The following is a 21,046-nucleotide window of genomic DNA, read 5'->3' as shown; positions in this document are numbered from 1 at the left end:
CTATAAAAACCCCGCTAATTTGAACCTCAGGGCTCTCAATTCTGATCCGCTGCGTTGGTGATGGTTGAGAGTCCCTGCTCAATCTTGAATAAAAGACCTTTGTGTGTTTACGTCGGAATCGGCCTCCTGGTGGTCTTTGGGAATTCGCGATCTGGGCACAACAGTTCTATTTCTAGATTCTGTTTTATTCCATTCATCTATATGTCTGTCCCTATGCCAACATTGCCTTGATTACTGTAGCTTTAGAGGAAGTCTTAAAATTAGGTAATAAATGTCTTCCAACACTGTTTTTTTTTTCTTTTTACTTTTCTAGGTCCTTTGTACACCTACATAACTTAAATTTCAATATCCAATTCTTCATTTATAGCAAGTATACATAGACCTGAATTTTTATATATACCTTGTGTTTTCTAATCTTGCTAAATTCAAATACAAGTTCTAGGGGCTCCTAGAGATTTCTTAGTATTTTCTCTGCAGATGATCATTTCATCTACATATAAAGATTTTACTTCTACCTTGTCAATCCTATGCTATTTGTTTATTTTTATTGCCAGACTATTTTGGTTTGGGACTATGTTTAATGTGTTAAGGGAAATGTAAAATGACTGCAGACAGTAGCACCATCCCTAGATAAGAAAATACCTGCAGCATTTCTTATCCACAACCCCCCACTTGAATTGGGCCAGATGTCCAAACTAAAAAACAATTACCATGACTTGCTAGCAAAAGTACATGTAGACCTGAAGCTTCCTGTAAATCACATTGATAGAAAGAAAAAGGTTTTAAGTAGCTTAGTAGACTAAATATGAAAGTAATTGTAGAAGCAAAATAAGTAATGTATTCCTTTAAGATTTGCTTTTTTCATTGTTCTTGATGTATAAGGTGTTAACTAGTAATTTAATTATAGATAACATTTTAACCTAACAAAGTTGCAAATGCCTAAGTGAATTTACAATGTATATGTGCCTATCTTGTGTCTGTGACTTGTAAGTAGGAACTGGAATTGTATTTACACATCAAAGATCACGAGAAAGGAGATAATGCCTAACAAAAGTATAAAGAGAAGAGACTAACAAAAGAGGGGGGAGGAACTCTGACAGACCAGTTTCTGGTGGTCTCACCAGCTTGCAAGTAAATCTTATTTGTTTTACCTGAGTTTTGTGTCTTTGAGCATTTCTTTCTGAGATTTCCCTAACATTTGGTGCATTGGCCAGGAATTGGTAATGAAGTGGCCCTTTTAGGCATTGGCCCAAACTCCACTGGAGGGAGTGGCTCTTTGCCTCCTAGAGGGGAAAGATGCGCCCTTGGGACAAATTTCCTAGGCTCCTCAACAGGACACAGAGCCTCGCTCGCTGGTGGCAGATAGCCCAAACCCAAGATAGAAGACAACAGAATGAGGGCTACTGCTGTTGGTGCCTCATCTGTCTCTTTCCATTGCTGGGTGAGAAACCCCAGAAATACCCTAGTTGTTCACTTTTGGTTTCACTTGATGAATTTGTATTTTGTAACTTTGGATAAATACAGCACAGGAGCCTGATCACCCCTTGTGCTTTGCCATTTGGGAAGGTAGATCCTTCCATTTGTTTTGGACATGGTTGGGGGCCAGCAGGAAGGAATGCAATTACCTCTGAATGAATGAGTGAGCAAAAGAGTCTTGGTTAGGAGAGTGAATGTAAGAAGCCGTGAAACTCTATAGATGGTCTCGTCTGTGCACCAAGACAAAGGGAAGGGGCATGTATGCTTAAAGATCCTTCCCCATTGCAGAACTTGCTTGTGGTCTGTCCTGCAATTCTGTGGTTGCACTTAACAAAGACACAAGGGTGGGCTTAAGCAACAGCCCACCTTAGCCTGAATGGACCTTAAAGTGGCTGAGAGGCCAGCAGCCAGGCAAGTGAGTGAGTGATCCCCCACCTTTGTTTGTCTTGCCTCACCATTCAAGGGTTGTAATAACTATCTGTCATCATGGGGAACACAAATACTAAATCAACTGTACTAGATTGTATGATTAAGAATTTTGATAAGGGATTTGTGGGAGATTATGGGGTGAAGTTATGATCAAAAATTCTAAAGAAATTTTGTGAATTGTCATGGCCACAATTGATATCCGAATGGCCAGCAGAGGGAACCATAGACCTAAAGAAAGTAAGACAGGTGTGGAATAAAGTAATCAGGCAAAGTCGAGTGAATGAATTTCTGTATATAGACATTTGGCTAGACCTATACAGAAGACCACCACCCTGGCTTCAGGTCTATGTTTTAGGGAACATGTCAACTTGCTTTGTACTAAAAACAGAGGGAGAGGAACTAGATCAGAAAGATATGTTAGATTCTCCACCTCCCTACAGAGGAAGATCAGCTGAAGCTAGTGCTTCACCACCACCAGAGGCAGGGAATGTCCCTTCTCAGTTCCCTGGGGCAGCATTGTCCACCCCAATAGCTCATAGAACTAGATGAGCTGACCCAGCAGCAGCCTTCCAAATGCCATTGAGAGAATACCCATCAGAAGGAGGCATTATTCACTTGCACCAACTCTTCAGTTCCTCTGATTTAATGAATTGGAAAAGAGGTAGTCCTTCTTTTACCGAGGATCCATCCAAAATGTTACAATTATTTGATTCCATCTTTGCAACCCATCGTCCTAATTGGAAGGACTGTAAATAACTTTGCACAGCCTTGTTAACTACTGAAGAAATACAGAGAATCCTAGGGGAGATTAAAAAGATCAATGCCCCTAGAAAGCCAGGAGAGACACAAAATCCAGATGCTTGGCATGAACAACAGTTTCCAGTGAATATGTGGCCCAATTGAAATCCCAATACACAAGCAGATCAAGAGAGCTTAAGAAATTATCAGATAGCCCTCCTATCAGGGATAAGAGCTGTGAGCAAAAGACCCAAAAATATGATTAAAGTGTCAGAGACTCAGCAGGAGTCTGACAAGAGCCCTGAGAGATTTTATGAGCAGCTTTGTGAGGTTTACAGGGTGTACACACCATTTGACCCAGCTGTTCCAGATAGCCATCAGTTAATAAATACAACCTTTGTAACTCAGTCAGCTCCAGACATTAGAAGGAAGGTTTAGAAGCAAGAGACTTAGGAAGAGATGAATATAATGCAACTGTTGCAATTAGCTAGGAAAGTGTATGTGAACAGAGAGTTGGTGAGAGACAGAGCAAGGAAGAAAGATGAGTGAGATAAGAGGAGAGCCAGATATATAGAAGTGGCTATGGGAGCCAAAGAAGAGAGAGAGAATGTCAGGAAATGAAACCAGGGGGAAAGCAGAAGAAAGGTTTTAGACATGAAGACTTAGAGTTTGACCAGTGTGCGTATTGTAAAGAGAAAGAACACTATAAGAACAAGTGCCCAAAGCTCAAAGAAAAGAGAAAACAGGACTCAAAGGAAAGAAGGGACCCTGGTACATTGTTGCCTGTAATGGAAGACAGTTACTGAGACAGACCAGGCTCAATGCAGCTAGGCCCCCATGGGCCCATGGTCAATATAAAGATAGGGGGCCAAAATATGTCCTTTATGGTGGATAGTGGCACAGAACATTCAGTAGTAACTGCTCCAGTCACACCTCTGAGTGGAAAACACATCCAAGTAATCAGTGCCACTAGGATCTCAGAAAAATACCAGTTCTGTAATGAAAGGACATGTGAAATTGGAGGACATAAGGTGAAACATGAATTCTTGTATATGCCAGAATGTCCTATTCCATTATTAGAAAGGGCTTTATCTAAATTGGGAACTACAATAACTTTCACTCAATGGGGAAATGCATCTCTGCATTTAGACCCAGGAAAGGATCTCATTATGATGGTAACTACTAAAAGAGAAGATGAATGGCAATGTTACAATGTGGATGATGTTTATCAGGCTCCAGGAGAACTAAAAGCTATGTTTCCTGTAGTGTGGACAGAAGACTCGCCCCCAGGCCTGGCTAAAAATCATCAGCCCATAGTTATAGGATTAAAAGATAACTCCACCCCCATTTCAGTAAAGCAATATCCGATGTCCAGGCAAGCCCAAATTGGAATCAAGCCCCATATCATGAGGTTAAAAGAATTTGGACTTATAAGAAAATGTAAGTCACCTTGGAACACCCCTTTGCTGCTGGCATGAAAACCTGATGGGGACTATAGGCCAGTGCAGGATGTGCAGGCTGTAAATGACAGAATGGTGACATTGCATCCAGTAGTCCCTAACCCTTACACTTTTGTTGAGTTTAATATCCCCAGAGGCAGCATGGTTTACTTGTTCGGACTTGAAAGATGCCTTCTTTTGCATTTGTATTGCTCCTCTTAGTCAACCAATCTTTGTATTTGAATGGGAGGACCCAAGTGATGGGAGAAAGGCTCAGTTTACATGGACAAGATTGGCACAGGGATTTAAAAACCCACACTTTTGGGGGAAGCCCTAGCCAAGGATTTGCTTGGTTTCCCCATGGAACAATATAGCTGTGTCTTACTACAGTATGTAGATGACTTACTGTTATGCAGCCCAACCCAAGAACAGTGCTGGTAAGGCACCAAAAAGTTGTTGCTGCACTTACAAGAAACTGAATATAAGGAAGGTATCATGGAAAAAAGCCCAGATTTGTGCACAGCATGTTAAATATCTAGGATTTCAAATAACACAGGGCATTGTAAGACCAAGGGCCTTACCAAACGCTCCAAGGAGCTGCAGCAAAGAACACCTGGGGATCCCAGCGGGGCCTCCAAAATGTAAGACCAAGAGCCTTGCCAAATGCTCCGAGGAGCTGACTGCAGCAAAGAACACCCAGGAAGGAACACACCGGACAAGTTGGAAAGTAAAACAGACCTTAGTCTGGCCAGACAGCACTCCCAAAGCAAAGTAGCTTAGAGAGGCGACTAGCCCAGAGTCCGAGGCTCTTTTTATAGGGGGTTGCAAGGGAAGTTAACAGGCAAAATTTACAGAAGAGGAACAAAGGTTAGTGGTCAGGTGACATGTACTGATGGTCAGCAGATGTTTGTAGATTGTTCTATAGATAGTGGTGTGTGGAACATCAGGTTTGAACAAAGAGTTGAGTAATTTACTTTGGGACCTTATGGCTGATACAGATCTTATCTAGTGTCCCAGAACTAACAAGCATCTTTATCTATTTACTCACATTCAATCACAGTTGGGGCTAGGGGAGATTTATGATTACAGAGTTATGCAGTCCCACATTCCCCACTGATTTTACAACTTAAGTAATCTTACTTATAAACGTAGGCATACATTGTATACAACAACATGACAATAGTAAGCATATACACACAACTATAATGATGAGAAAAGTTATTTTAACCATTGTAGGTTGGGCAACCACTCAGCCATTGGAACAAGTCCCAGCCATCTTTATTATGTACCTTTTGAGCCAGGTCTTTCAATTGTTTTACCTTTTCTTTGATTTTTGGACTATTGTCAGTAAGATTGAAACAACACATATTTCTTATTTTCTCACAACCTTGGTGGTGGAAGAGCAACAAATAGTCTATTGCTGCCCTATTATCTAAGATTGCCTGTCTCTGTTCTTGTAATTCTTGGTAATTAATGCCAAGGCTGATGAGGTAGCATTTAACCCTTTGACTACCTTGCATGCTAATTTCCATACTGTCTTCTCAGCATGGACTCCTATAGAAGGCAAGGCAACAAAAGATGCTATCATAGTTATTACTTCAGCATCTGTCAACAGACCTACATCATCATCACATCCTGGTGCAGTGTAGGGTGACCAATGTTTAGTTCTATTTGGCATAATCAAATCAGTTCTATCTGGTAGAACCACAGCTAGATGACTCAAGCAGCAATGGGTCTTGGTTAAATTGGCTGGGATATAATTGAAAGTTATTCCTTCACAGGTATAAAACCATCTGATTGGCAGGGAGATATGGCAATTGTTATACACAATTTTTTAATTTTATATGGTAGGGCATCCCTTCCAAACATTTTATCCTCAGACATTTGGTTGTACAATTTTCATACATAGCACATTGGTTATTATTTGACACAATTACCCTGGGTGTATATAATTTGACAGCATTCTTAGGTTTACAACATGAGGCATGTCCCCAATACATGATGGAAATTTACATCAACATTTAGACAGAATTCAGACAAATTAAGCGAGTTTGCCAATTGAATCCATACATTTTTTGTGTGATCTAGTCCTCTTGGGGGCAATACTGCCAGTGTCCCAGAGAATATTATCATGAAGGTGAAACATCTCCAACCTGCTCCAATCTTAGCTTTTGGTTGCCTGGTTGGCTGAAAACCTTCCATTTGTCCTTTTTGACGTCCATGGGAGGTCCTGTTTTTAGATGGTTGTGATGTATCCAGGCAGAATGTCCAGCCACCTTCATTGCCAAGGGAGTTGACAGGACAACAGGAACCAGTCCCTTCCGATGAGGTTCCAGGGTCTTGGAATCAAACCTGTGAATAAAAACCAAATCTCCCAGCTTATAGGGTAAAGGTTGTAAAGATTTTTCATTGGGACTAGTCATTTCCTTTCTTAATGTCTCATGTAGCTCTGACTGAAGCTGATGAACTGCTTTTAAGGATTTAAGGAGTCGAAGGTGGGAAAACTTTTCCTTTAATTCTACATCTACCAACAGAATGATTGGGGGAGATTGGCCATAAACAATCTGGAAGGGGGACAGATTGAGGGGAGGCTTGGGAGTGCACCTCGTTTGGAGGAGGGCAAAGGGAGAAGCTCTACCCAACCTAGTTCAGTCTCCAAGCATAATTTAGTCAGAATCTCCTTTAAAGTTCAATTTGTTCTTTCTACCTGTCTTGAACTTTGAGGCCTATAGGCACAATGTAGATTCCACTTTATTCCAAAGATATTACTAATTAATTTAGATATCTTGGCCATGAAGGCTGGACCATTGTCGGACCCCAGAGCTAAGGGAAAACCAAAATGGGGAACTATTTCTGTCAGGAGCTTTTTAACTGTTACTTCAGCTGTCTCCCTCTTAGTGGGGTATGCTTCTACCCATCCTGAAAAGGTATCCACAAAAACTAGCAGGTATTTGTACCCATATATGCCAGGCTTCATTTCAGTAAAGTCCAATTCCCAATGTTCTTCTGGAGTTAATCCTCTGTGTTGGACCCCAGGGGGCCTGGTTACCTGATTCGCATTTACCTTGAGGCAGGTGGGGCATCATCTCACCATGTCCTGGGCCTTTTGGGCTAACCCCTCGCTGACAAAATGGGGTCAAAGGGCAGCCATCATCCTTTTCTGGCCAAGGTGAGTGGATTCATGTAGTTCGAGCAACAACATGTCTGCTACAGCAGCGGGGAGCACCACCTTTCCATCATGTGTCATCCACCACCCATGTTTTCCTTGAGTCCAGTGCTTCCTGTTCATTTCTGCCACCTCTTTATCTGTGTCTTCAGGTTTTTCTGGGAGTACTGGCATGGGTAGCTGAACCAGTTTCTTCCCCACTGATTTTTGGGCAGCTTGTTTTGCTGCTCAATCAGCAGCATTATTACCAGTTATCTCTGGCTAGACCCCTTTTGGTGCCCATGGCAATGGATGATGGCATCCTCTCAGGGCATCCAGATAGCTTGTAGCAATGCCAGTGTCTCAGTCTTGTTTTTAATTTCCTTTCCTTCAGAGGTCAACAGCCCTCTATTTTGATAAATCTCCCTGTGTACATGGGCAGTGGCAAAAGCATAATGGCTATCAGTGAATATATTTATCCTTTTTCCTTTTCCCAATTCCAGAGCCTTAGTCAAAGCAATCAGCTCAACCCTCTGTGCTGATGTCCCTTGAGGTATCCCCTGCTCCCTTTCCACCTGTTGGTCCTGGTTGACCACCGCCACTCCAGCATACCATACACCATCCCGAATGAAACTGCACCCATCAGTATAAAAAGTTATCTCTGCAAGGGGGAGGGCCTGGTCCATCAAGTCAAGTCCGGACGTCCTCTCCTCAAGTTTTCAAGAGTCTTGAGGTACTCATGGATGGGCATTTGTTCATCAGATTCCGGGAGTAGAGTAGCTGGATTGAGGCTAGCAGTGGTGGCAAACTTAATGCACGGCTGTTCTAACAAGAGTTTTTGATATTGTAACAGTCTGGCATTAGACAGCCATTTGCTAGGTGAGCTATTCAACAAGGGCTCAATGGCATGGGGAGTGATCAAAGTCAAATCCTGTCCAAAGGTCAATTTGTCAGCCTCTCGGGTTAAAGCAGCTGCTGTTGCCACTGTCCTCAGACAAGTAGGCCACCCTTGGGCCACTGGGTCGAGCTTGTTTGAGAAGTATGCCATGGGCCACTTCCACGGCCCCAAAAGCTGAGTAATCACTCCCTTGGCTACCCCATTTTTCTCTGCTACGTACAGGGTGAAGGGCTTGTTTAAGTCTGGCAATGCCAGGGCTGGTGCCGATGCAAGCACAGTCTTAAGCAATTGAAATGCCTGCTGGCAAGCCTCAGTCCATTTGAGGGGTGTATTTCCTCCCACACTGGCTTCATGCAGGGGTTTGGCAATCTCAGCAAAGCCAGGAATCCAAATTCTGCAATAGCCAACCGCCGCTAGGAATTCCCGCTCCTGTTTCTTTGAGCTCAGCTCTGGAATCTGGAGAATTGTGGATACCATCGATTCTGCCAGCCTCCTCTTTCCCTTTTCAAGAATATAGCCCAAGTAGGTTACCTTGGTCTGGCAGAGCTGAGCTTTCTTCCAAGACACCTGATATCCCAGTTCCTGGAGGGCTTTCAGGAGGCCCTCGGTGGCTGCAATGCATTCTTTATCAATTGAAGTCACCACCAGGAGGTCATCAACATACTGAAGAATAGTCGCCTGGGGAAACACTTTTCTTACCTCTTGCAGATCTTTGCTGAGAGCTTCCCTGAACAGAGTGGGGGAGTTTTTGAATCCCTGCAGCAGCCGGGTCCATGTCAGCTGTCCAGTTGTTCCAATGTCTGGGTCAGTCCATTCAAAGGCGAACAGGGGCTGGCTCACAGGTGCTAGAGGCAGGCTGAAAAATGCATCTTTAAGGTCTAATACTGAGTACCACACATGACCGGGAGGGATGAGACTCAACAGAGTATAGGGGTTTGGTACTGTTGGGTGAATGGTCTCCACCTGGCTGTTTACTTCCCGCAAATCCTGTACCAGTCTGAAGTCTGAGGTGCCAGGCTTCCTCACAGGAAGCAGGGGTGTATTCCAGGCTGACTGGCAAGGGACCAGGATGCCAGCTTCCTGGAGTTGGTGGATGTGTTTGGATATCCCTACCTTGGCCTCCAGCCGAAGGGGGTACTGCTGCACATGGGCAGGGGTGGCAGAGGCCAACAGTTGAACCACTACTGGGGCATGGTGTTTGGCCAATCCGGGTGAATTGGTTTCAGCCCATACTAGGGGAAACTTTTTCTGAAGGTAGTCCCATTTTTGTTCAGGAGGTTCTGTGCCCTCCTTCAGCAGCTTAAATTCATCTTCAAGGGGAACCGTTACCATAAAGGCAGAGGGTGGCTTGAGTTCAAGAGTCCCTCCTTCAGGCTCAAAGGAAATAACAGCCCCCAATTTTCATAGTAGATCTCTTCCCAACAATGGGTATGGGCACTCCGGGATGACTAAGAAGGAATGAGTAACAGTGCCTTTCCCCAGATTTACAGTTCGTTTAGTGGTCCACGGGTAAGAGGCTGACTGTCCTGTGGTCCTGGTAATGGAGGACTTTAGGGAAGAAAGGGTTCCAAGGGGGGTCTTTAGGACAGAATGGGCCACACCAGTATCCACAAGGAATTGGACATCTGTTCCCCCTATTCCCAAAGTCACCACAGGCTCATTAGGGTCAGGCAGCCATGAGCCTCAGCCCCATCAATCTTCCTCATCTACCAAGAGAACTCCATCTCCTTTTTTAGTCTCTTTCTCTCTCTTTCTTTTCAACTTTTCACAATCCCTCGTGTAATCGCCCTTCTCTTTGCAATATGCACATTGATCCTTCTCTAACAAGGGCCATACTTTATTTTTATCCTCTTTTTTATTCTCTCCATATTCCTTTTGGATAAAACCTCCATCTGTCAATGCTGCAATGTTTGCCTTTCCTATCTTTTTAGCCATTCTATCCTCAAAATGATCCCTATTGTTAAATACCTTTATTGCCACACTCATCAACTTTTTTCTATTCTCTCCCTCAAATCCTTTCATCCACTGTAGTTTCTTTCTAATATCTGGGGCCGACTGAGTGACAAAAGCCAAATTAATTGCCTGTCAATTTGCAGGGGCATCTGGGTCAATTGGAGTATACGTACAGTATGCTTCCAACAGATGCTCCAGAAAGGCAGAAGGGGATTCCTCAGGTCCTTGAAGGACCTCACTTACCTTGCTCAAATTGGTAGGCTTTTGAGTGGCTCCCCTCAAGCTGGCTAGGAGATGCTGATGGTAGTTGTGGAGAGCTTCTCTCCTGCCTGAGGAATTAGCTTGCCACAGCGGATGGGTGGACGGAAGTTGCATCTCAATACGGGCCCGCTGTTGTTTATCAAGTGGGCCCTCTCTTCCTCCCAACACTGATTTTATGGCATGCCCTCGTATCCTTTCTCTTTCCTTGGAGGTAAAAAGAGCTTGGAGAAGTTGTTGACAATCATCCCAGGTTGGGTCATGGGTATGAAAAACAGATTCTAGGAGGGAGATCAAAGCCTGGGGTTTTTCTGAAAAAGGGGGATTTTGATGTTTCCAATTATACAAATCACTGGTAGAGAAAGGGATATAGACATAATGACCCTGTTCTATTTCCCTAAGAGGCAGAAGAGGAACTGAACTAGTCCCTTCAGTGAGAGCTCCGCAGGGACCATAAGCGGCCCCCATTCATGTGTGGGAAGGGGAGGTTATAGAATCTGGAGATTTTCCTTCTTCGGGAAGAGGAGGGGAGAGAGGGTTTCGAGCTCTGGGGCCAGCTTTATCAGAGGAGGAGGATGGCTCCACATAGGGTGGAGGTCTTATAACAAGATCTGAGGGGTCAGGATCTTGTGAGAGCACTGGCTTGGGAGCCCAGGTTTTGGCCTCTCGGGGTTCCCTTGGGGCCATAACCAGAATGTGAGAGTTTGTTCTCAGGGAACAATGCTGCAACTATGCCGGAGGCTCTTGACAAGCCTGGACCCAGATATTTATATATGGAAACTGATCAGGATGGCTAGGGTGCCTGGTGACCCTTCTCCATACCACCCTGCAGAGACTTGGGTCAAAAGAGCCCTTGGCTGGCCATCCAACTCCAAAGGCTGGCCATTCCAATTGACACAGGGAGCGAAGTTTTCCACAAGAAAATTTAACCCCATATTCGTTCTCCTGTTTGGGGGAAAAAGCCAATTTAAAATTAGTGAGAAAACAATCCAATGGGGTATTTCTGGAGCAGGATCCTCCCATCTCTGCCCTGATGGTTTGGAAAGAAATACAAAATTAAACACACAACGGACAGGACACTAATGTACGAATGACAAGATGAACAGGTGGCACAACAAAAGTGAAACTAAATCTTCCTTTATTCCTTGTCAGGAATCTTGGGGTCAGGGGAGGCTTACAAGCCCATCAGCCACCTCACTCCTGACTTAACAAATGGTTGCAACCGGCCAAAAACTTACCTCTGGAGGTTTTCTGAGGTCTGTGCCTGAGAGTCTCCTGCTGGATCCCACCGCAGAGTCTCAGCTGAACCGGGGTTCCTTACCTGGGGATCTTGCTGGGGTCTCCAAAATGTAAGACCGAGGGCCTTACCAAATGCTCTGAGGAGCTGACTGCAGTGAAGAACACTCAGGAAGGAACACACCAGACAAGTTGGAAAGTAAAGCAGACCTTTATTAGTCTGGCCAGATGGCACTCCCAAAGCAAAATAGCTTAGAGAGGCAACTGGCTCAGAGTCTGAGGCTGTTCTTACAGGGGGTTGAGGGGGAAGTTAACACATAGAATTAAAGAAAAGGGACAAAGGTTAGTGGTCGACTGTCACATATTGATGGTCAGCAGACATTTGTAGCTTGTTCTATAGATTGTGGTGTCTGGAACATCAGTTCTGGGCAAACAAGGACTTGAGTAGTTTATTTGGGACTTTAGGTCTGTTACAGATTTTATCTAGTGTCCCAAAACTAACAAGCATCTTTATCCATTAACTCACATTTAATCACAGTGGGGCTGGAGAAAAGGAACAAAGGTTATGCAGTCCCACACTAGCAAAAGTACATGTAGACCTGAAGCTTCCTGTAAATCACATTGATAGAAAGAAAAAGGTTTTAAGTAGCTTAGTAGACTAAATATGAAAGTAATTGTAGAAGCAAAATAAGTAATGTGTTCCTTTAAAATTTGCTTTTTTCATTGCTCTTGATGTTTAAGGTGTTAACTAGTAATTTAATTATAGATAACATTTTAACCTAACAAAGTTTCAAATGCCTAAGTGAATTTACAATATATATGTGCCTACCTTGTGTCTGTGACTTGTAAGTAGGAACTGGAATTGTATTTATACTTCAAAGACCACAAGGAAGGAGATAATGCCTAACAAAAGTATAAAGAGAAGAGACTAACAAAAGGGGAGGGGGGACTCTGACAGACCAGTTTCTGGTGGTCTCACCAGCTTGCAAGTAAATCCTATTTGTTTTACCTGAGTTCTGTGTCTTTGAGCATTTCTCTCTGAGATTTCTGTAACAAATGGACAGATAAAGAGTAGGGATATCTGCCCTTGCTCCCCATCTTAGGGAGAAAGCATTGTATCTTTTCCATTCATATAAGGCATTTTTGCTGGAAGTATGGAGTACATGTCTTTTATCTGTTGAGAAGGTTCTGTTCTACTTTTAGTCTCCTGATAGCTTTTACCATGAACAGCTGTACAATTTAGTCTAATACGTTTTCTGCAACTACTGAAAGGATCAAATGGCTTTTTCCTTTCCTCTGTTAAAATGATGACTTTTGGGGGTGGGTCTTCCAATGCTGAACCAACACTGCCATCCCTATAATAAAAAACACTTTCTACATCCTGCCAGATCTGACTTCTAATAGTTTGTTTTGTTAAACAAATTTTTATCTATGTTCATACCTTTCTCTTCTATTATCTTTACCCAGTTTTAATATTAGCATGATGTTGATTCCCTAAAATGAAGGGAGAAGTATTCTTTCCTTTTTTCTGCTTTAAATGTTTGATATAATTCATCAATTAAAATGTTGTTGTCATATAGGTAGGTTTTCAAGCTAGGAATATACTTTCTTTAATAGGTGCTATTAAAATTTTGTATTTCTTCCAGAGAAGTTTCATTAATTTGTCTTCCAATGCACTTCATAGTAGTTGTCAAATTTATTTCAAAAAAATTTTTGTAATATGCTTTCTATATCCTTTTAAATCCTGTAAAATCTGTGGTAATGTCTTCTAAATCTTGATATAGTAATTTTAAAAATGTATAACTGATATTGGAAGAAAAGGTCTAAAGGAGTAGGGGAAGTGGGAGGGATAGGAGAAAGGAAAGAAGGGAAAAGAAAAAATATGAGAGAAAGAAAAAAATGGAAACAAAGTCTTTGTAAATAGGGAAGTGTGAAGGGGGTGAAGGGAGGGCAGGGGAAGGGGAAAAAATTAGAACCAAGACACTCATGTAAAGGTACAAGATCCCAATGATGAATGTAACTGCATTTTATACCTAAAATGTACCAATAAACTTAATGGAAAAAAACATGAAAACTCAGCATTAATAATGAATTAGAGATGGAGTTTAAGAAAGGAAGATGCTTTATTTGTAAGGAGGAAAAAGCAGGCAGAGACAAGCTGCACTGGAGAGAAGACAGGGGGTCTGGATGGATTCTCATGGGATTTTGTGACTGGCTTCTTTTTTTTTTTTGTACCCTCAATTGAACTCAGGTTCTTCTGCTTGCGAGGCAGGTGGCAGAACCACTGAGCTAAATCCCTGGCCCCTGGCTTCTTTTACTAGGTTTAAGGGACCCTTCCTCCTAGAACTTGTAGGTACCTAGAGTTCTCCACAATCTGATTGACTTCCTAGGCTATCTTTGAATGAGTCCAGAACTGCAAGACCCAAAACCAGGCACACTTACCTATGTGCACAACCCTTGTGTGTGTGTGTGTGTGTGTAACTTTTTCCTACCTTATTTGTGGAATTTAGAGGTTGTTTAGGAGGAGCTTTATAGAAAGTCAGATTAGAGTTAGTGATTTAAGTAAGGGTGTGTGTGTGTATCTAGTATTATAATATAGTTACCTTAGAGTGAAAAAACTATATAAATATATGTGCATAGGTTTGAGTATGTATTTTATATACTAAATAAGAGTTTTCTTTAAAGTTAGTTGATCATCCCTTGTCTCCTTTGGATTTTTTTTTGGATTAAATTCTTTTATTGGTACATTGTAGGTATACAACACAATTACATTTCTCATTGGGAATTGTACTTTTACATAATGCATCTTGGTTCTTATTTTTTTCCCCATTCCTAGCCTTCCCTTCATGTCCTCCACTCTTCTCTATTTACAAAGACTTTATTTCCATTTTTTCCATTTCTCATCATTTACCCTTTCCCTTCTTTCCTTTCCCCTGCCCCTCCCACTACCCCTACCCCTTTGGACCTTTTCTTCCTATTTTACATTATCAATTATTCATTCTAATCATTGGTACATTTTAGGTATACAATATAATGACATTCATCATTGGAAATTTGCACCTTTACATAGTCTCTCTTGGTTCTTATTTTTCACCCTTGCCCAGCCTTCCCTTCAACCCCTACAGTCCTCCCTATTTACAAAGATTTTGTTCCTATTTTTCCATTTTTTCATATTAATCTTATTCCCTTCTATCCTTTCCCCTAGCCCTCCCACTTCCTTCCCCTTTGTCCCCTTCTTCCCTATTTCACATTACCTGTTATACATTCAGTCCTTATTTACACTTTCAGTTTCTCACACCAGAGAAACTATTCAGTATTTACACGTGTGTCCTATTGATTTCACTTAAGAGTATTACCTCAATGTGCATCCATTTAGCTATAAATGTCTTTAATTTCTCATTTTTTATGGCTGAAGAGTACTCCGTTTTATAAAAAAAACACATTTTCTTGATCCAGTCTCCAGTTGATGGGCATTTGGGCTGTTTCCAAGTTTCAGCTATTACAAACTGTGCTGCTATGAACATGGGTGCACATATATCACTGTGGTATGATTCTTTTAATTCTTTGGGGAAGGTCCCCAGCAGGGGAACAGTGGGATCAAATGGGACTTCCAGTCCTAGTTGTTTGAGGTATCTCCATACTGATTTCCATGGTGATTGCACCAGTCTACACTCCCACCAGCTGTGGAGCAGGGTTCCTCTTTTCCCACAGCCCCTCCAGCATTTGTTATTGGTTGATTTCATGATGGCAGCCATTCTTTCTGGAGTGAAGTGGAATGTCAACATTATTTTCATTTGCAACTCTCGAATGACCAATGATGTTGAACATTTTTTCATGTATTTATTTGCTATTTCTACTTCTTTGTGTGAGAAATGTCTGTTCATTTCAGATGCCCATTTTTGGATTGGGTCTTTAAATTTGGGAGGTCTGATCTTTTTAAGTTCTTTATAGATTGGAGATAGTAGACCTTTGTCTGAGGAAGAGCAGGTAAAGATTTTTTCCCACATTATGGGTTGTCTTTTCACACTGCTGGTGGTTTCTCTTGCTGTACAGAAGCATTTTAATAAGAAGAGATCCCATTTGTTGATTGTTTGTGCTAGTTCACAGGCAACTGAGGTTTTGTTCATAAAATCTTTTCCTACACCGGTGTCTTCGAGAGTTCTACTTAACCTCTGTTCCAACTGGTTCAGAGTTTCTATTTTAATATTTAGATCTTTAATCCATTTTCATTTTAGTTTAGTGCATGGTGAGAGATACCAGCTTTAATCTTTGGCAAGTTGAAGCCCAATTTTTCCAGCACCATTTATTAAAGAGGCTATCTTTCCTCCATTGAGGGTGTTCGGCTCCTTTATCAAAGATGAGATGGCTGAGTGTGTCTGGTGTTGTTTCTGCATCTTCTAATCTGTTCCACTGGCCCTCAAGTCTGTTTCTTTGCCAGTACCATGATGTTTTTTTATCACAGTAGCTTTGTAGTATAGTTGCAGGTTGGGGATTGTGATATCCCCTGCCATGTCTCTGTTACCTAGAATTGCTTATGCTATTCTGGGTCTCTTCTTGCTCCAAATGAATTTTTGGATTGTTTTCTGAAGGTCTATGAAGTATGCTGCTGGGATCTCAATTGGAATTGCATTAAATCTATATAGCAGTTTTGGAAGTATGGCCATTTTCACTATATTAATCCTTCCTACCCAGGAGCAGGGGATGTCTGTCCATTTTCTGATATCATCTTCAATCTCTCTTTTCAGAGTGCCATAGTTTTCAGAGAAGAGGTCTTTGATTTCTTTCATTAGGATGATTCCTAAGTATTTTCAGATTTTTGGATGCTATTGTGAAAGGAATTATTTGCCCTATTTCTCTCTCAGTGAGTCTGTCATTCGTGTAGAGGAAAGCTATTAATTTTTGTGTGTTGACTTTGTAACCAGCTACTTGACTGAATTTGGTTATTAAATCTAGAAGATTTTTGTTGGAGTTCTTGGAGTCTTCTATATAGAGTATCATGTCATCTGCAAATAATGACAATTTGACTTCTTCATTACCTATTTTTATTCCTTTTATTTCTTTCTCTTGTCTAATTGGCGTGGCTAATATTGAACAAGACCTATATTGAACAAGAGTGGTGATAGTGGACATCCTTGTCTTGTTCCTGATTTTAGTGTGAAGGATTTCAGTTTTTGACCATTTAGTATGATATTGGCTGTTGATTTTTCATAGATGGCTTCTATCAGTTTGAGGTAGAGACTGTCTATTCCAATTTTTTGGAGGGTTTTTATCATAAATGCATGTTGGATTGTGTCAAATGCTTTTTCTGTGTCTATGGAGATAATCATATGGTTTTTGTCCTTGGCTCTATTGATATAGTGTATTACATTGATTGATTTTTGTATATTGAACCATCCCTGCATCCCTGGGATGAATCCCACTTGATCAGGGTGTATGATCTTCTTGATGATCTTCTGTATTCTGTTTGCCAGTATCTTATTAAGGATTTTTGCATCTATGTTCATTAGTGAGATTGGCCTATAGTTCTCTTTTTCAGTTGGGTCTTTCTCTGCTTTGGGGATCAAGGTGATGCTTGCTTCCAGGAATGAATTTGGGAGTATTGCTTCCCTTTCAATTTCATTGAAGAGTTTAAACAGTAGTGACAGCAGTTCCTCTCTAAATGTCTTGTAGAATTCAGCAGTGAAGCCATCAGGGCCCGGGCTTTTCTTAGTTGGTAAGTTTTTAATTACATTTTCAACTTCATTGATTGACATTGGGTTGTTCATAATTTTTAGGTCTTCTTCGTTCAACTTTGGTAATTCATATGTATCTAGATATCTGTCCATTTCTTCTGTGTTGTCCATCTTATTGGCATATAGGTTCTGGAAGTAGGTATTGATGATCATCTGGATTTCTGCTGGGTCTGCTGTAATTTCAACCTTTTCATTCCTAATTGCATGGATTTGGGCCTTTTCTTTCCTTTTTCTGACAAGGTTGACTAAAGGTTTGTCAATTTTGTTGATTCTTTTGAAGAACCAACTCTTGGCTTCATTGATTTTTTGTATCGTTCTCTTAGTCTCCATTGCATTGATTTCTTCTCTGATCTTTATACTTTCCTCCCTTGTATGAGCTTTGGGGCTGTCCTGCTCTTCTTTTTCTAGGAGCTTGAGGTTCAGCATCAGGTTGTTTAATTGGGCTTTTTCTGTTTTCCCAATATGTGTATTCACTGCTATGAATTTCCCTGGTAAGACTGCTTTCATTGTGTCCCATAGATTCCAATATGTCATATTGTCATTGTCATTTAATTGAAGGAACTGTCTGATTTCTTCTTTAGTTTCCTCTGTGACCCATTGGTTATTCAGAAGTGTGTTGTTCAATTTCCACATGTTTATGAAATATTTTGAGTTTCTTTTGCTATGGATCTCCAATTTCATTGCACTATGGTCTGATAATATACAGGGGATAACTTCAATTCCTTTGCACTTACTTAAACATGTTCTATGTGTGAGTATGTGGTCTATTTTTGAGAATGACCCAGGTACAGCTGAGAAGAATGTGTATTCTGATTTTGTGGGGTTGAAGACTCTGTAAACATCTATTAAGTTCATTTGTTCAAGAGTTCGATTGAGTTCTAGTATTTCATTACTTATTTTTAGTCTAGTTGATCTATCTATTTGTGACAGTGGGGTGTTGAGGTCCCCCACTACAATTGTATTAGTGGACATATGACTTTTCATGTCCGTTAGTATTTGTTTTATATCATTGGGCACACTAGTGTTTGGTGCATATATATTTATGATTGTCATCTCTTCCTCTTGGATTCTTCCCTTTACAAGGATGTAGTGTCCTTCTTCATCTCTCTTAATCAGTGTTGGTTTGAAATCTATTTGATCTGCCAAGAGGATAGCTACTCCTGCTTTTTTTCGGGTTCCTGTCCCATGGAGTATTGTTTTCCATCCTTTAACTTTCAGTCTATGAGTTTCCTTTTGAATCAAGTGTGTTTCTCGTATGCATAATATTGTTGGATTTTGATTCTTGACCCATTCTGCCAGTCTATTTCTTTTGATTGGTAATTGAGACCATTAACGATGGTTATAACTGAAACATATTGACTTGTCATTGCCATGACTTTTTCTTTTTGTTGGGTTCTCCCCTTTACATTTAATTTCTTGTCATGCCAGATGAGTTCATTCTGCTTTGCTTCCTGGGGTTGTGATCCTCAATGTCTGTTCCTAGGCTCTTGTGTCAAATTCTTTGGAGTGCTGGTTTGGTATTCACGAAGTTCCTAAGGTGCTCTTTGTCATGAAAGTATCTTATTTCTCCATCCATTTTGAAAGATAGTTTTGCAGGGTACATCAATCTGGGTTGGAGGCTGTTTTCTTTTAGGACTTGGAATATGTCACTCCAAGCTCTTCTTGCTTGATGGTTTGTGTTGAGAAGTCTGCTGTGATTCTGATGGGCTTTCCTTTGTATGTGATTTGTTTCTTTTCTCTGACTGCTTGGAGAACTTTGTTCTTCTGTTGGGTTTCTGGAATCTTAACAATTATATGCCTATGTGTAGATTTTTTTGATCAAGGCTATTTGGGGTCCTATATGCCTCACTTATCTGTATGTCAAGCTCTTTTCCCCTGCTTGGGAAGTTTTCTGCCATTATTTCTGTGAAGAGTTTTTTTTTATGTCATCTGCTGTCTCTCCTGTTTCTTCATTGACTCCAGTCAGTCTTCTGTTATTCTTCTTTGCATCATCTAGCAGCTGCTGGATTGATTTCTCATGTTTCCTTACAATTTTGAAGCAATTTTTCTTTTCATGGTCATTAATTGCAATCTTATCTTCTATATCTGAAATTCTGTCCTCACATTGGCTCATTCTGCTGTGTAGACTTTCAATGGAGTTTTTCATCTCTTTGAAATCTATTTGCATCTGTTTTATGTATTCCATTTGTTTCTTATGTTGGGATTCCATCATGTTCCTCAGCTCCTCTCTAAATTTATTAATCATATCTTGCACTAGGGGCACAATTTCTCCTGTTATCTGAGAAATTATTTCTGATTTCATTTTTTCCAGATCCCCTTTTGTTGCCAGTTCAGTGGGTCCAGGTGGTTGAGTATCAGAGTGTTCCATCTCATTTCCCTTTGGGGTTGCTGTAGGTGATCTGGAAGTCTGGTTTTGAGACTTATTTATGTGTTTTCTCATTTCGACTGGGGTAGGGGGCTCTTAACACCTGCACGGATTACCTCCTCTGAGCTGGGTGAGGTGGAGCAGGGGCCTGGAGCAGCAGTAGGGATGGTGTCCCAAAAGCCCTTTCCTGTGGGCTGGGAGCAGTGAGAGGGATGGTGGCCAGGAAACCCCTTCCTCTGAACCAGGAGCAATGGGATGGCAGCTCAGAATCCACTCCCTCTGGGCCAGGAGTGGTGGGAGGGATGGTGGCCCCTTAAGCCTCTTCCTCTGGGCCAGGAGCAGTGGGACAGAAGGTGGCCCAAAAGCCCTTTCCTCTGGGCTGGGAGCAGCAGGAGGGATGGTGACTGGGAAGCCCCTTCCTCTGGACCAGGAGCAGTGGGACGATGGCTCAGAAGCCCCTATCTCTGGGCCGGGAACAGTGGGACTCAGTACCTTGGTCTGGTGGTCTGGTGTCCTCTGCATCTTTGTAGTGTGGAACCAGGTGGCTGCCTGTCCACCTCGAGGTGATTCGGTGTCTTCACCACAACTCAGGACCTCGGTAGGGCGTGCACAGACCTTCCTGTGTGCATCGGGCTGATTCAGTGTATTCTGCGGGACTGGGGACCTCAGTAGGGCATGGGCAGACCTCTCCTTTGGATTTTATTGAAAGTAGGGAGGGGTGGCTATCTTGGTTTCCATGGACTTGGCTTCCTCTCTGCTCTGCCTATCAGCTTTCCCTCTAGTCCTTGGATGTGAATTTTTATGTCATTTCTTCTATCTGGTGCCTTTCTGGTTTTCTATCTGGGTTTTCTTCTTTTTCTACCCTTGTCCTTTTAATTGCTCCCAGAGGAATTTCTGTAGTAGATTTTTAACTCCTTCTAGTCAGAATTAACCAGGAAACCTAATGAGCCCCTTATTCTATTCTTTTCCTGGCTAAAGATCCCTTCCCTACTGATGGTAATCACCTGGAGCCCCTCATCCACAGAGGGTGGTCTTTCTCCTGGCCATGTTCACGCTGTGGTCAGATATTTCCATCCATCCCTGCACTTACCCACTTTGTGGCAAAGGGAGAGGGACGTTCTGAATTCTGCTCTCTTTCTGCCTGGGAATATTCAAGTAAACTGCTAGCCATTGACAGAGCTGGAATCTGAAACTAGTTTCCAGATGTCAGTTTTTTCTGATTTTTGTAAGTCTCATGAGCTGCCTACAACCTCTTACATTTTGCAAGAAAGTATAAGAAAATCTGTGCTCAATATTTTCCCCACTCTAACCAAATGATATTAGTGTTACAGAAAGCACTTAAGTGACAATTCAGGACAGTTTGTGCTTAGAGGCTAT

At 41.7% G+C, this 21,046-nt stretch overlaps 1 protein-coding gene across 1 annotated transcript in view; it reads left to right on the top strand.

The window, feature by feature from the left end:
• The first annotated feature begins 977 nt into the window (after positions 1-977).
• Chrna6 (cholinergic receptor nicotinic alpha 6 subunit) overlaps positions 978-21,046 on the top strand; it is a 109,256-nt gene continuing 89,187 nt past the window's right edge. Inside the window, 1 exon segment of the mRNA XM_087216969.1 lies at positions 978-1,441. The gene's annotated coding sequence lies outside the window, so the exon portion shown is untranslated.

The sequence above is a fragment of the Heterocephalus glaber genome, unplaced genomic scaffold, assembly GCF_053883595.1.
Source record: "Heterocephalus glaber isolate CG9 unplaced genomic scaffold, H.glaber_assembly_v1.0 deba00001461, whole genome shotgun sequence".
NCBI classification, from domain to species: Eukaryota; Metazoa; Chordata; class Mammalia; order Rodentia; family Bathyergidae; genus Heterocephalus; species Heterocephalus glaber.
Note: the sequence above shows the minus strand (reverse complement) of the source record. Positions and strands in the feature narration are given on the sequence as shown.